This window comes from Suncus etruscus, chromosome 4, assembly GCF_024139225.1.
Source record: "Suncus etruscus isolate mSunEtr1 chromosome 4, mSunEtr1.pri.cur, whole genome shotgun sequence".
Lineage (NCBI taxonomy): Eukaryota > Metazoa > Chordata > Mammalia > Eulipotyphla > Soricidae > Suncus > Suncus etruscus.
In genome coordinates this window covers 26,123,151-26,129,102 of record NC_064851.1, presented here as the reverse complement: position 1 = coordinate 26,129,102, position 5,952 = coordinate 26,123,151, and positions in this window count along the sequence as shown.

The following is a 5,952-nucleotide window of genomic DNA, read 5'->3' as shown; positions in this document are numbered from 1 at the left end:
ATAATTTTCTTTTCACTTGCAACTGCTTTTCTCCAAGAAATGACTGGAAAGCAAGGCACCAAAATACTAAAATTCATTTCATATTTAATAATGTATTTACTTTTCAAGCCAGACATTTTTGACTGTTAACTAATTGTTTACAATCCTCAAATTCAGTTATTCATGTCGGGTCATGACCCATAGTTTAAGAAGCTATATTCTAGAACAGTTCTTCACAGTTCACTTAAGAAACAATTTTTGCTCTGCTTTATCTAGTTCTTAATAGTCTGTCATTCATGATATTCTACTATCCCTTGCTTTACAGATAATGCAATTGGCTTTTTCAATCAAATAATCTAATTTCTATGCATAGACATTGGTGCAGGATATGACAAGTACTCTAAAACACAATATCTTTCTGAAAGTTTTACAAAAGTAATGTAAGAGTTCAATAGCATTTTTGGTCTTGATTTATGACAGACAAGAGGATAGGAAGAAAAGTAAGTTTGAAAAAGAAAGCAAACCTATAGTAAGTGGCTTATGTCATGCAATAAGCAACCTCACTATCTAGTGAATGATATATCTGCTCATATCTTCACTGAGTGGTTTTCTGATTTCAACTTGTCTCAGCTGAATTGATTACTGCCATTCATACTTACATTGCCAGATGTGGGGAGGCTTGCACTGATGGGATTGTGCTATTTTTCTTTAGAGATACATAGCACATGGTGTTTCTCTCTCTCTCTCTCTCTTCAATTCCTTGTAATCATCCATGCTCCAGTAGCCTAATATACAATTAATCACATGATAATTGTAGGGTTCCAAGAGCAAAAGGAATGATAAAAAGTTCTTAAACCCAGATTCAGAATTCACAAAAATTATATATTTGTAGTCTTGCTCAAAGCAAATCACAAGACAAATTCTAATTCAAGAAGGAAATTTATTTGATGAGAGTAGTTAAGAAATATTATGCTCCCTTTTCTGATCTTTTGTACTCATAACTCATAACTGAGACTTGGAAAAAATATAAGGCAAAAATAATCTGAAATAAAACTGATAAATTAGTTGTCTTTAAGAAAGTTTAATTTTATAAAGATCCATATTTTAATTAAACTAATTTAGTAGGTAAACAATGATTTAAATAATGAAAGTATTTAATAAATTTAGTAAATCAGAAAAAGTATGATATTTATCTCATATCAGTATGAGATTAAGACTATAGTAAAAAAATAAATATGCTTTCAATAAACGATAATATATTATACAGAAGGTAATTTAAATTGTAAAATGTAGTATGTTAAATTCAGGTGATATTGATTCAATTTACCACTAGGAATATTGACTGTATTAGGTCTAAAGTATCATTGATAATAAATTATATGTGTGACAGTAATCTAGTTGAAATACAATTGTGTTATCCTGGTAGAAGGCCTGATATGAAAAAATAATAGAATGATTCAGACCAATATTGATAAAAAATCTCTGAGCAGAAAAAGTGCATTGTAAATTTGGAAGATATAATGTATGTTAACTTTAAGTTAGATTATGTACTCAATCAAGTAAGAAAAGATAAACTCAGAGCTTCCTTTCTGAAGGTTTAATCTAGTCCAAAGTTTTACAGATTTATTTGGTTTGCCACTCCTTTTCTGAATTAAAGTCAAATTCAGCAAACTACTGAAATCTACTTTCTTTAACAATACAAACAAGATAGTGACACTTGTCCTTTTCTATTGTTGCAGCTGCTAGCACTCTGGATTATTATATCACCCCCACACGTTTATTCCCTTCAGTGGCTGATAAATCCACTTAAATAGAAACAGATATACATTATTCATAAATTTGTTATATTAGAAAATTGATAAGGAAATGTACTTTCTTAAGTGATCCTTTTGTTTGTTTGTTTTGCTTTGCTTTTTGAGCCATACCAAGTGATACACAGGCGTTACTCCTGGTTATATTCTCAGAAATAGCTCCTGACTTGGGGCCACCAATTAGTCCTAGGTCACAGCATGTGCAAGGCAAATGCCCTACCACTTGCACCACTGCTCCAGAACTCCTTTCTATTTTCTCTTCCTTCATTTAACTGCACCATTTGACTAAGGTTGAACACATCTTTATTATCTTAGTATTTATCCCATGGGGGGGACACTAATATAAAAAAAATTTATAAAACCAAAGTTCTAAAGAACAGTATGTTTATTAGTTTAGATTTTGAAACAATCCAAATACAAAAGATTAAATAAGTAGAGAAAGATGTATTAGTACATATGCACAAAGGAATTTTACACAATTATTAGAAAACCTTTCATTTCATTTTTCTATTAAATGGATGAGTAGATGGTGTCAGTATACGTGGATTGAGTTAGAAGGAATAAAGACAATTATGATATCATCACTCTTATGTATTATATTAAAAAATGAAGCAAGTGAAAAGATAGTGCCCAATGTAAACAAGCTCATAATTTCCAAATATATATCTAAACATAAATAAATATATTTACCAATTTCTGGTGAATGTACTAGTGGACAGAAAGGGTCCAATAGTCTGTGGTAAATGAATATTCTCATTTCAGTGGTGAGAAAGATATGGTGATATGCCTCCAATATAAAAATGATAATTCTTTTAAAACAATAACATTTAAACTAATAAGCCTTAATATAAAATTTAAAAATGAATGGAAGTTATTAAAATAAATAACAGTTGTGAAAATATTTATGATGTGATGCCATATTTTAGTTTAAATAAAATCTTTCATTCTTTTTGTGTATATGAATTTCATTTTAGTAAGCTTATATAAAAACATTCGATGAAATGATAATATTAAGTCACAGTATGATTATTTTTTAAAATTCTTAATTAAATTTTGTATTACATTAATCCCACGAGAAAATTATTTTATCAGAAGTAAATCCATTCAATATGCTTATTTAACTTATATTTAAATAAATCATTGTAACATTTTCACTTATAACACATGATAATCAATAGAATAATGATTACATTTTTAGTTGTTTTTTTTCTATTTTGCATTTTTGGGCCACACCGGGTGACCCTGAGGGGTTACTCCTGGCTATGCGCTAAGAATTAATTCCTGGCTTGGGGGACCACTTGGGACGCCGGGGCATCGAACTGTGGTCCGTCCTGGGTCAGCTGCATGCAAGGCCCTACCACTGCACCATTGCTCAGGCCTCTACATTTTAAAATTTTTTTAAAAATTAAAATAATACTAATATTGAAAATTTAAATTTGTTTTTTACATTAGTCATTTATGAAGCTTAACAATCCACATTGTAACACAGATCAATATATAACCAACTAAAACCTAATTTGATATAACCTTTGAACTGTAAGGACTGAAAATATCTCAATAAAGAATGCTTTACAGGGCTGGAGCAGTGGTGCAAGTGGTAAGGTGTCTGCCTTACCCACACTAGCCTAGGATGAACCACGGTTTGATTCTCTGGTATCCCATATGGTATCCAAGCCAGGAGGAATTTCTGAGTGCATAGCCAGGAGTAATCCATGAGCGTCACTAAGTGTGGCCCAAAAACCAAAATAATAATAATAATAATAATAATAATAATAATAATAATAATAATGCTTTACTATTTTAGGTAGTAAATAAATAATATGATACATGTATTGGTTATTGTTTCCTGCCCGGAAAGTAGTTTCATGATAGACAAATACAACGTTCTTAAGAAAAATTTATCTGCTCATAATCCATTTGTACTCAAATTCAATTCAAATTGGATTGAAAAAATCTACATCAAGTAATGGTAGATAAATGATCCATTAATTGTACAGGAGAAATTTAGCAATTAAATTTAATATTGAAAAACACTATAACATGTCCACAGAAAGTATTTATATAAAACAAAATTATAGTGTACAACATTATTGTACAGTTTCACTGGAAATTTTCAGAGAAAAAAAACAGCGCTTAAAATGAAAACAGCAGGAGGGGCAGAGAGATAGTATAGCAGGAAGGCACATGCCAAGCATGCTGCAGATCCAAGTTTTTTCCTTGGCACCACATTCAATTCCCTCAGCCCATCAGGAGTGATCTCTGAATACAGAGCAAGGAATATGCCTTGAATTTAGCAAGCTATAAGAAAAAAATAAACAAAATAAACATAGACAACTAATGGGAATATATGAATATATGAACACACGGGATTTTTATTGATTTTCCTGGAGAGAAGGCTTAAAGAAAAAAGTGCGTTGGGTGTGTCCCTTGCAAGAGATTGAGCTAAGGTTTGATTCTAGGTTCTGATTCTGCCAGAAGTGATCCCTAAATACAGTCAGGTATAAGTCCTGGCACAACTTGATGTGGCCCAAAAGAAAAACAAACAAAAATGTTAATAAACGTTTGTAATTTGGTTAACATAACTACGAATTAAATAACTGCTTTCAACTTTGACTAGGGGAAAATTATAAATAATATCGGATAAAATAATTCTAAATGTCCAATTGTGCATCAATCTCTACAAAGAAAGTGTAAGATATCATCAATAGGGAAATCAACCACAATTTTTAGTCTTAATCATATTAGTAGAGTCAAATTAAAAACATCTATAGATAACTATTATATTAATGACATAAAAACATCATAAGCCCTAATTGACTCTATAGCTTTTTTCATTGCTGTGTCTTTCCACCAATATACTCTATATGTTTTGGAAAATACAGCTATTCAGCCTTTTTTTTTTTTTTTTTTTTAGTGTTTGGCCACATCTGACTTTGAGCTCAGAAATCACTTCCGGTGCAAGCTACGGAACCCCAGTAGGCCTCATGCAATGCAAATGACCTACCAGCTGTGCTATCACACACTTTTTCTGTTTCTCATTCTTCTCTTTCCTTACTATTTTATTTACTTTGTCTTTGCTTTCTTTACTCTTTCTACACCCACACTCAACACAAACACACATACTTTTACAATGAAACAAGACAGTACAAAATAAAATGATCTATTTCCCAAGTTTATTCTGTTATATATATATATATATTACTTAATTATTTTTTGCTTCTGTATTTGCTTTAATTTCTTAAAATAATAAAAATTAAAAACTAAGCTCTTTAAACATCTTGTACTTCAACTTAAAAACTAGACAGACATGGATTACAATTTAATACGAAAGTTGGTGATAAATTAAATTGAAATAGTTTTTCTTAGGTCAGTAATATTATATATTGCCACTTAAAGATTTCATTGCTTCATATATGTCATTCATAATACAAAGAAGAGAAAATAAATAAAAATAAGAAACAAATTAAGTTTCAATTACTACCAAAAACGTATTTTATATAAATTTTCTACATTTGTTGAATATAAGAAAATCACTAAATGTTGAGTTGCATATTCTGTGCATGAAGATTCTGTTATTTTATCCAATTATTCAATAATTAAGGACCTTATGTGTCATCAAAATTAAATGAGACTAGCTGAATTTCTCCATTGTCAAGTTCAGCATGCTATTAAAACTATAGTATGAAAGAAATTACATGGATGTATGCTGTATAGCAGCTGTGTATATGAATGATTCTGTAAGGTTCTTTAAACTTAGTGGTAAATTTTCTTAGCATAATGGACATAATTGAGGTTATATCTTTATTTTCTAGGTAGATTGTAGAAGAAGTTAGATAATACTAAAATCTAAAATATGAGAGCAAGTCAGAAAAAGTTGCCATAGTTACTTAAGTTTTTGCCCTCCAAATTTTGTAAATCTGTCAATATTTCATATGTGTATCATCAAATATTTTTTTTTGGTTTTTGGGCCACACCCGGTAACGCTCAGGGGTTACTCCTGGCTATGCGCTCAGAAGTCGCTCCTGGCTTGGGGGACCATATGGGACGCCGGGGGATCGAACCGCGGTCCGTCCAAGGCTAGCGCAGGCAAGGCAGGCACCTTACCTCTTTGTGCCACCGCCCGGCCCCGTATCATCAAATATTATAAGAAATAAAATTGTGG